The following is an 11,433-nucleotide window of genomic DNA, read 5'->3' as shown; positions in this document are numbered from 1 at the left end:
ATGTTCCATGTCAGATAATCATGGGGGTTGGAACTGGTTGTGCCACTCTCCCCTAATTCTAGTGAACTCTGACTCTGAGTCAGTATTTCAAATCTGTTGGTGGCTCTCCACTTGTTTGCAGAGGGACTATCTTGGTTAGCATTTGAAAATTGAACAGTTAGCTCATTATCAGCAAACCTTTTTCCATGATTTTGCTGGGCTGGACTCTTTGGGGTTACTACTAGAAAGGAAAGTCTTCCTCTGCTAGGGGAAGAGGAGAAACTTGTGCTTTTTCAGCAACATCCTATTCTTGAGGAGCATCTTGATTAATTACAATTTTAGTATGCTTTTGGCCACCCATTTAGAAACAACCTTTCTCCTCCTCCCGGCTCTCCTCTTCTTCTTAGGGTATTCTACAAAATCTTCTTTTTCCTCCTGTGCTTTTTTCTTCTGCCAGCATTCATTGGGAGTATGGCCAAATTTAGCACAATCAACACAATACTTAAGCCTCCAGTCATAGTCTATATCATGATGAATAACACCAGATGGGGTATGAAATTCCATATAGCTAGGGAGGGGTGGGCTATATCTGTTTCTACTAACACTCTAGCATAGAAAATGCGATCCATCTCAGTTATAAATAAATCAGTGTACAGAGGTTTGCCAATTACACTGGCCAATTTACTCAGTTCCTGAGTAGACCAGTAGCCAACAGGAATTTCACCCATAGAGGAATAACAATCAAGCAATCAGGATAAAAAACAAAGTCAACAGTCTAATTCTTCAATATAAATGGTTTGTTATGATACGTATAAGGACTAGACAGCATAACACGATTCCTGTTAGATATAAAATCAAATCTGAATATGTAATAGTCATCATCATGGTATAGGATTTTGGGTTTAGTGATGAAATTCCAAAAATATTCATTCTCCACATAATTCTCCATAGATTTTACATATGGAGTATCACCTAATACATACCCAATCAGAGATGGCCTCCACTTGTTCTCTAATGTCCTTCTCATCAATTTTGAACAACGAAAGTGTCACCATGCATAGAAAGAGGAATATAAGTGAGTGATTTACCCATTTGTGAGCTACGATTCTCCTGGTAAGGTTTCTCCTCATTTGGGGAATCGTTCTTCAAACCTGATTGTTCCGCCATCGAAGGAGATGTTGTAGTAGCATGATTAGGTTTCGTAGAGTTTGCAACTTCAGAAACCTGGAGTTGAAGAGGAATATCAATCCCCATTATTGTCACACCTCGTTTTCCAGATGGGTCCGGTTGACTTTTCGGTTCTTCAAGGATGGGTTGAAATTTCAGAGGCAGGAAGCTACCGAACATTAATGGACGCATATGTTGTTGAATCCTCTCGTTAGTGTGACTAGTGTAGACATCACCGCTAGCGAAGGTACGGTGGATAGTGTAGAAGTCATTTTCTCACAGTTCTCGATAAACATGCACCCAGAGGAAAAAACATGACTCCTTTCTCGTAAACTTAGGAAATTTCTCGACCATACAAATTATTCAGGGATATTTTTAGTTACCATTGCACCCATTTTTATTTTTATTTTGTTGTGATAATAAGATTAGAATTGGTTTAAACTTTTATTTATTTTTTAATCATATACACACCGTAGAATTCAGTGGGTCTATTTATTGTGTATTATATGCAGGTGTTCATCTTGTATATACATGTATATTCGAATATATTTTGTTATTGTCTGGTTAGTATAAAGTTCGATCGAGTAACTTAAGAGTGCACAATGTATAGACATTTGATTAAAGCAAAGTTGAATTCGACAATGTAAAGTCTCCAAAGAATTTCAACTTCTATCACTAATGCTTACAAAGTCTCCATACCTTTGGTGCAATGAATTTATTTAAAGTTGGGGTGTTGTAAGTACTTTTAGAATTTCGACAAGCTACTAATTTAGATTCTTCAATTTACTATGCTTTGTTTACTAACCATTGTATTATTTTAATATTTCTTTCTCTTAATTTTTTCAATTAAGAAAGCATGTAAATGTCAACTATTTCGAAATAATGAATCAAGAAGAAGAATAAGTGACTTATTGAAAAAATTTGGGAAATTTTTGGTCAGTCGACAGATGAGAGGTAATTTTTAAAAGTTTGCTGATGGTAGGGATAAATTTGATCGGATAGTATAACGATAGAGGTAGGTTTGGCCGAATAGTATAACGGAGATTAAATGTAGACAATATTCAAAAGTAGAGGGGTAAAATTGGATATTTTCCCTTAACTTTAAAATATTTTATAGCTATAGGACAAAGTTTTGTTTACTAATTATTCTTTGTAATAGTTTTGTAAAGTTATAGGATAGATACTTTGGTAGGACGTTGGCACGACCCAAAATCCCACCAATATTCGTGATGCCACCTAACATGTTGGCTAGGTGAACCAATCATACAACAACCAAATAAACAACAATATTTGAAGCAATAATTCAAGTCTAATAGAGATTTATAACATAAATAAGTCTAGAATCAACACCAATACGCAGAAAACAGTAATACAATCCCCAGAAACTAGTATCAACAAGTACATGAGCTCCAAGAGTGTCGAAATACAATAGTGTGAAATCCATACAATAATGTCTGAAATAAACAACAATCTCAAAATAGGAAAAAAATGTAACTTGTCTCAGGATGGACAAGTTGCACTACCTCGAGTCTCCTAGCACCACAATGATCTACTCCTCAGCTCTGCTAGTGCCAATACATGGATCTGCATAAAAATATGCAAAAGTATTGTATGAGTACAACTAACCCAACGTATTCAGTAAGTATCTAAACTAACCTCGACTAAGTAGTGGCGAGATTGATCAACAAATAGTTACTATCATAACTTGAACATTCCATGAATAAATACAACACAAGAATCTAACAAAAATACAGTATAAGATGATCTAGTTCAATTAACAAAAATAATATTATGCTTTTAGATAAGAAATGATTATAACTCACATTAATTCATCGAATCAGTATATAAAGATGATATGCATCATAGAGAATTATTATAAATGTCAAGTATAAGAGTCTATAATGTATATGCATAAATAAGACTTACTCCAACAATTGACACTCCCCAAGTGTCCAACAATGCGCACACAGGGCCCAAGGTACAATGGATGATCACCTAACTCCGGATAAACGAATCCAAATTCATGCACTGCACGATGAACTCATATGCCGATAACATAACACTCGCATGGACAACTCATGTGCCACAATACTCATCTCCAATGGATTACTCATTTGCCTCAATCTCGGTCCATAAAGAGTTTCTACATGCGGAATATGTGCATACACGTCATAATCAACATGACTGATGTATATGGATATAAGAAATATATATCCAAAGATATGTGCATGTGAACAGTGGGAATACGGCTAGAACAAGTAGAATACAATGTCATAGATATCTATTTACGGTTAACAAGATACGAAAACCCTAAAATATGGGTTCTAGCATGATGGAGATAGCCACACAAGAATAACAAGTCATAGATGGCACACGATGTAAATCAAAGCACAAAGTAGCCTAAAAACTATCCCAAGCATGAATAGTCCATGAAACTTGCATATGCCCTCACCACCATGCATATACACTGCCCCCAATACGCATCAATTAGTCAAATAAAGTCAATCTCCTAAGATAGATATTCTTAAGCCAAGTCTAGACAAGATATTTATCTTATACAAACCCAATCAATCTTCCAAAACTGCCTTTTCTTTAGATATCACATGCAACTGGCTTAAATCTAATCAAACAACACTCAAATAAGTTAAATAAGCCTATAGATATCAATTTCAAATAATAAATGTTCGATCTTTAATCAATTATCAAAAAGTCAACAAAAGTCAACCTAGGCCCACATGGTCAAAACCCGAGTGTAAGAGTAGATTCCGTTTACCCATAACCCCATAGGTACAAATATGTCTTTAGTTTTCAAATCCAAGTCCAACCCAATGCTCAAAATCTTAATTTACACTCTCTTAAGTTGTAGACAAAATCACAAAGTTCACTTTAAAATTTCATATTTTAGGTGTAAAATCCATGGGCAATATAGATATATGATCTAATCCAAGTGTAGATACTTACTTCCAAGATAGTAATGAAATATCTCTTCAAAATCTCCTCCTCTTATTCTCCGAAACTCAAAAATGTAAAAAATAGGCAAAATCTCGAAATTTAAACTTAAAATACCCCTGCTACAATTACCCTTTGCGAATGCGGCCTTAGCTTCGTGTTTGTGAAGCACAAGATGCCACCGCGAGAAATTTCTTTTTTGCGATGGCAGACAGACCTTTGCGATCGTGAAACTTCACTTGGCTCCTCTATGCAGACGCGATCAAGCGCCCCACGAACGCAATACCCAACTGCCTCCACCCTTTGCGAATGCGACACCCCCTTCGCAAACATGAATTGTAACAGCCCCTAGTCGAAATCCTGTATCGCGAACGCGATAAATACCAGACACCAGAACATCTAGCACCACCAAACATGCTCAGGGTGGTCCAACCATGTCCAAACATCTCAACAAGTTCATAAATACTACCTGTACCTATCCAAGATCTCAAAATACATACGGAATTATCACATCTAAGAATCAAAGGTCAAACTATATGTTGAACTCTCTTAAGTTCATAAACTTCTAAACTTCTAACCAAGCATCATATTCATGCCTACACACCTTAGATCTCAACCAAGCTTTTCACACAAGTTCAGTTTAACAATATAAAACTATCTTCAGTCCCGAAACATCAATCGAAATTCGATAACCTCAAAGTCAACTATCGGCCAAACTTATGAACTCTCAAATTCTTCAAATTGCCAATCTTTGGGCAAATAGTGCCAAAATCTTCTAGGAACATCCAAAACTAAATTCGAACATACGTTTAACTACAAAATCATCATGCAAACCTATTGGAACCATCAAAATCTAATTCCGAGGTCGTTTACCTAAAAGTCAAAGCTTGGTCATATCTAAAAAATTAAGGCTTCCAAAATAAAATTAAGTGTTCCAATTTACTCTCGAACCTCCTCAAAACTAAACTAACCATTTCCCCAACTCATAAAATAACAAATACATATACAGAAAGCGTCAAATAAGGGGTTGTGATTCTAGTAGTCAAACGACCCGTGAGGTTGTTATATTCTCCATCTCTTAAACATATATTTGTCCTCGAACAACATTAAAAACATACATGAACTGTTGAAAAGATATGGATATTTGCTCTGCATATCTGACTTGGTATCCCAAGTAGCCTCCTGGCTCGATTGGCCTCTCTAAAGCACCTCATCGACATGATCTCATTTGACTTCAACTTCCAAACCTGCCTATTCAAAATGGCCACAAGCTCTTCTTCATAAGTCAAATTCTCATCTAATTGCACTGTATTGAAGTCCAAAACATGTGACTTGTTTGCATGATACTTCCGGAGAAGAGAAATATGAAATATCAAATGAACTCCTTAAAGACTAGCAGGCAAAGCAAGCCTATGAGAAATATCTCTAGCTTTCTATCACACCTTAAATAAACCAAACCTCGGACTCAACTTGTCTTTCCTCTCAAATCTCATCACTCTCTTCACAGATGAAATCTTCAGAAATACCTTCTCACCCTCCAATGATGCCACATCGTGAACCTTCTTGTCCGCATTAATCTTCTGTCTAGACTGAGTTGTACGAAGTCACTCCTAAATCAACTTCACCTTATTCAATGTATGACAAACCAAATCTACACCCAACATTTTAGCTTCACCAAGCTCAAACCAACTAATAGGAGATCGACAATGCCTACCGAACAAGGTCTCATATGGAACCATTTGAATGCTAGACTGTTGTTGTATGTAAACTCCGCCAATGGTAGAAACGATCTCAAGCCTCTGAAATCAATAACACAAGCTCTCAACATATCCTCTAGAATCTTAATAGTCTGCTCAGATTGGCCATATGTCTGTGGATGAAATACTGTGCTAAGCTCCACATGTGTACCCAACTCATGTTAAACTTCTCTCCAAAAGTGCTAAGTAAACTGAGTACCCATGTTTGGAATTATAGAAATAGGCACACCATGCAAGCTAATAATCTCTCTGATGTACATCTGTCCAAATTCTTTAAAGTGTAAGAAGTCACCATCAAGTTTTGAATATCCAAACATCTGCAGCCATTTTTCTTTACTGGTTTAGGCAACCTTAGCTTACTTTAGTGATTAAATATTAGATTTTTGTCTTGTAATCTTTCAATATGGGTTTAATTGTCATTTCTTCTCTATTTTATTCATTACCCATTATGAGTAGCTAGATTTTTAGCTAGGGTTGTGACCCAACCCTAGCGTGTAAACCTTATGGATAATTAATTTTATGCTTGTTTATGAATAAGTGTTTGTTATTTAGCAAGGTTTATGCTTTATTTGTGTTTAATTAATGGTTGCAAATATTGATTTATGCCTTTTTAGCTTAGTCTCTTCTTGAGAAAGAAAGACCTAGTCTAGGCCAACCTAGCTAACAAGGAATTGGGTCAATTGAGAAATTGATCAACCCAATTGAAGGGTTCAACCTAGAGATAGTAACAACCCGACTTGTGCTCTTATCAAGCATTTCAGTAGATACTCATTTGGTTTTGAGAAAGTCAAATTGGGCAAAATCATTCTCTAACCGAGAGGTATTGAGTGGGCAATGCAGTGTTGTGAGCCATAATACGCACCATTCAACAAAACATCATAAAAGTCTTTATCCCATTAGGCAAACACCTAGGTCATGGTCATATCCCTAGTCCTTTTTCAACATTTGAAAATCAACCAAAAACATCATTTCTTAGTTTCAACTATTTAGTTGCAATATTAGCTTAATTTAGCTATAAAACTAATCAAGTTTGTGGAAGTGCAATTCAGGATAATTCAAGCTCATACACCGTAATATATACTCCTAAATCCCAATCTCATAGCTCCTTGTAAAATTTGACCCCGACTCAAAGTTGGGTATTACTATTGCATCGACCGTTTCACTTCCTCAAATAGAGGGTGTGACTTGGACGACATCATTGCTCAAGGCATCTGCTACCACATTCGCCTTACCTGGATGATATAAGATAGTAATATCATAGTCTTTAAGCAATTCAACCCAACTCCCCTACCTTAAATTCAAATTCTTTTGCTTGAACAAGTACTAAAGACTCTAATGATCAGTGTACATGTCACATGATACACTGTACAAGTAATGCTTCTAAGTCTCAAGCACATGCACAATAGCTGTTGTAGACATGTGATTTTTGACCCTCCCAAAGACTTTACATATTTTAGCATGTAAATACTTAGTTTATGTCTAATATAGTTATTTCAACTAATTTTAACTATTTTACATTATTTTTATCACAAAATTAAAAAATACAAAAAATAGTTCCGTATTTCTCTATTTAATTTACGTATTAGATATTTTAGAAGGATATATTACTTGGACTTATTTTTATTTTATTTTAATATAATCTTTGAAAATTCCAAAAATAGTTTCAACTTTAATTTGTAGTTTTATTTTAAATATAATAGTTTATTAAAATCAATTGAGAGTTATTTTATACCTTGTTATAAATATTTTTAAAAAAAAGCAAATTAAATTTTTAGCATTTTCCTAGCCCGATTTGATAGATTTAGAGTCCAATTCAACCCTAGCCCATGTTTTATTTGACCCTAGTACATAAAATACCAGACCCTTTTTCATTTTCTTCTTCTTCCGGAAAAAAGAGACTACAACAAAAACCCTAATAGACATTTTTTTGGAATCAGCCGTTACCCTCACAAAAAGACACGCCGCTGACCCTTTTCTGCTTCTTCTTCAGAACCGGACCAACACACAAGAAAAAAAAACCCGATAGAAACTCCTTCACCATAGAAACGACCGGCGACATCAATGAACAGATCCATCAGCGAAGACCCCTCCCCTCCAGTCTAAAAACTAGCCTTCCACACCACCTTTCAGCCGCACACGCCACCAAGCTCGCCGAAGAACCAACGGCAACACCACCCCCACCAAAATCGTACCGCTCATCACGTCCCATATGCAGCCAGCTTCTTTCTCGTCATCTCAACTTCCAACATAGCAGCAAAACCCCAAGCTCAATCAGTAATTAACGCAAGCCTTATTCATTTGAGATAGAATGATTCTTGGTCAGCTTTGGGATAGTGTCAATATCTGACCCTTCAAAGTCTTGGAACTGGAAGACATTGTATATCTATGTTTGATATTTGAAGCTTATGGATGACCATACTAACTAGCCACTTCCACCTGGAGTTTGAATTTTGAGTTGGGATTACTCTGTTCTTCACTCAAATTCCTGTCAAAGTCCGAGGTATTTTCGAGCGAGGCTTTCTGGTTGAAATTCGATCTGTGGTCCTGTCGCAATTCGAGGTTTATTTTCTCTTTTTTTCCTCTACTCTTTTCACTCGCTTAATGTCATGCTTTTTGTTTTTTTTATAGTCTTGTTAATTAGTGTTTGCTCTGTTTTCTTTATATTTTGTTCCTCTGTTCATGGAAGTATCTTAGTAGTATTTGGTGAACCCAGTTTGATTTTGTTGATTATTGGTTGTGTATTGCTTGGTTTAATCTGCTTGGATAAATTTTCATAACTAAATTGAGTTATGGTTTCCATGGTTCGTTATCTCCGTTAAAAGATGTTTAAAGCTTCACAATCCATATCTTGATGGCAAAAGAATTAAGTCAACTAAAACTAAGTAGCTTGACTTGTTGCTCAGATTGTTGAAAAGTCTTGGGTCATGGGAGTAATAATTGATCTGCTTTCACGTTATAGGAATTGGCCATGATTTAATTAAATAAAAATGAAAGGTCATTAGAAAGTCACATGGAATGAATGTTTTATTTAGCTTTATTTATTTCTGTTTTTCATATTTATCCACTAGTAGTATGTTTATGCCGACCACGCTTGGGTAGGTAAGCCTTAGGATTTTTGTTAGTTTCGAGGCGAAAGGTCGTTCCCTTAGTTAAATTTATCCGGGAATGTTCCGAATGATTTGTATATATTTTATTTCGGGGAATGCCTCGAAGTGAATGTAATTGGAGGCCGAAAGTGAACTCGTAGTACTTTTATTCTTGTTTTATATTTATTTTATTAGGTGGGGACGACTTCGAACCTCTTTTGATTGTTTATTTTCTTTTTGTGTGTTTTTACCTCAATTTGAATATCTTAAAAGCCAAGTTGATCGAGTGCGCAACCGTACTAGTTACGAGACTTGGGGAGTGCCTAACACCTTCTTCCCGAGTCAAATAAACCCTCTTACCCGAATCTCTGGTGCGGACTCAGTTATGGAGTCCAAAGTGTTAAAGAAAAAATCATTTTTAAAAAACAGTGACCTGACACACCGAAATCAAAGTCAGGTGGCGACTCTGAGTTATTTCCTTTTGAACAAAATTTTGTCACTTTTTAATTAAAAACCCTTTGAAGCTTTACAAATCTTTTTATTTACTTAAGAGGGTTAGTGAGGTTGTAAAAAAGGGGTGTGACATCTCTGGCGATTCTGTTGGGGATTTGCAAGTTCGAGCTGGTACTTGATCTCGTTGGCTTTTAGGATATTCGGTTGAGGTGTTTGTTTTCTTTATTTGCTTTGTTTGTCTTATTTCCTTGTTTTGTTGGTTATTTGTTTATCGCTTTTCTTAATGTGTTACTGCTTTATAAACTGTCATCATTTGCATAACCATGGTCTTCTTTCTGCAACAAGTCTCGGAGTACGCGTCGCGTGCACGAACTCTATGTTGAGTCACCCTTAATTTAGGAGGGGGGGGGGGGTCGGACGTATGGAGTGGGTAGAAAGCTTGAGCAGCCACCATCGACCATACGCTCCCCCGAATTGCCTTGTTAGTGAAACCGAAACTTAGGTCAGCCTTTAGGTCATATTTATTTGCATCATGCATTTAGACCTAGCAGGGTTCGGTCCCAGGTACCGTGTCCCTTTGTAGGAAGCCTATCCAAATTTTGTCAAAATAGGCCTGTGGCCCAAAAAGACATTCAATCATCCCTATGTGATACATGTTGCATCTTTGAGGGTAAAAAGGTCATTTGGTGGACCGATGCTTGGGAAAGAAGGGTGAAAGACGAAGCAAGTAGGGCCCAATTATATTTTTCTTTCACTACTTTTCCAAAAAAAAGAGACAAAAAAAAATGAAAAAGAAAATCCAAAAGATTTTACACTTTTTATTTTCCAAAAATTAAAAAAAAAGGAGAAAAAGAAAATCCAAAAAGATTTTACATTTTTCATCATATTTCAAAAAGACAAAAAAATAGTTTTTCCAAACTAGTTGCATTTCATTTTTAAAGCTTTCTTCCATGTTCGATCTTCCCGAACTACGGATACCTGATTCTCGTCTTTCGGGACGTGATACGTAGGCAACCCACATAGGGTCCGGTCTTCTTAGTAAGTCTTAGGTTCTTGGCTTTGCGGGGTCTTAACCATATCTTGCATGTTTAACCACTTTTGGCCACATTGGCCATTCTTGCAAAATGGGTCATTTTCGCAAAAGTGGTTCAATAACCCATATCTTAGGATCTTGAGTCCACAACTAGGTGTCATATTACTTTAAGGTCCGTCCTTTTTGAGCCTGCATCTTTGGCCACTTCTGGCCATATCGGTTGTTTTTGCAAAATGGGTCATTTTTGCAAATTGATTTTGGGCCATGATTATTTGGAGTTGAATCCATATATGCCTTAGTGAGGTATTTTCATGTCTTTGAGGTCACCTTTGTTGAGTTTACATTTCTAGTCATCTTGGCCACATAGGTCATTTTGCAAAAAATAGCCTTAATCATGCCTTGCATGTGTCCAATAGAAGGTGTCGTGGCGTCACATATGTCTTAGGCCACTAACTCTATTTGATCTTATTTTGCCCATTCAGGTATGGATCAATTTGCTTGAGTTTGAGCATGACAAATAACCCAAGACCATTCTAGTCAAGACTATTGCATGCACGAGCTGCTTGAGGAAACTTTTTATTTTTTTTAGTCTATCTTATGTTGTCTTTTAATTTTTAGTCTTGTACAGTAGTATCGAGTCTGTCAGTCTAGTTAAGATTGTCGAGTCTTTTGTTATAGTACTTCTTGTTTTGTATTTGAAAATCCAAAAAAAAAAAAATTATAAATGAGAAATCCAAAAAGATTTTTGTTTCTTAGTTTCTGTTGTCCATTACTCTTCTAGAACTACGCTTGACCTGATTCATGAGGGACATGATACGTAGGCAACCTACATAAGGTTCGATCGAATCATCATTTAAAAAGAAGAAGAAGAAAACAAAAAGAAGTAAAAGAGAATGAAGTTGTGGGACGTGAGAAATGAGAGGAAAGAAAAGAGGGAGAAAGAAAGGAAAAATCAAATGGTGTTTGAAAGGAAAATGAAGAAGGAAATGAGGCAAGAAGAGTGAAATTG

The 11,433-nt window shown here is 36.1% G+C and overlaps 1 long non-coding RNA gene across 1 annotated transcript; it reads left to right on the top strand.

Annotated features, from left to right (window-relative positions):
• The first annotated feature begins 7,678 nt into the window (after positions 1-7,678).
• On the top strand, positions 7,679-11,179 carry LOC142170722 (uncharacterized). The gene is made up of 2 exons (XR_012700129.1): positions 7,679-8,411; positions 10,907-11,179. It is a non-coding gene; the product is annotated as an uncharacterized LOC142170722 (long non-coding RNA).
• The last annotated feature ends 254 nt before the right edge of the window (positions 11,180-11,433 follow it).

The sequence above is a fragment of the Nicotiana tabacum genome, chromosome 16 (assembly GCF_000715075.1).
Source record: "Nicotiana tabacum cultivar K326 chromosome 16, ASM71507v2, whole genome shotgun sequence".
NCBI lineage: Eukaryota > Viridiplantae > Streptophyta > Magnoliopsida > Solanales > Solanaceae > Nicotiana > Nicotiana tabacum.
Note: the sequence above shows the minus strand (reverse complement) of the source record. Positions and strands in the feature narration are given on the sequence as shown.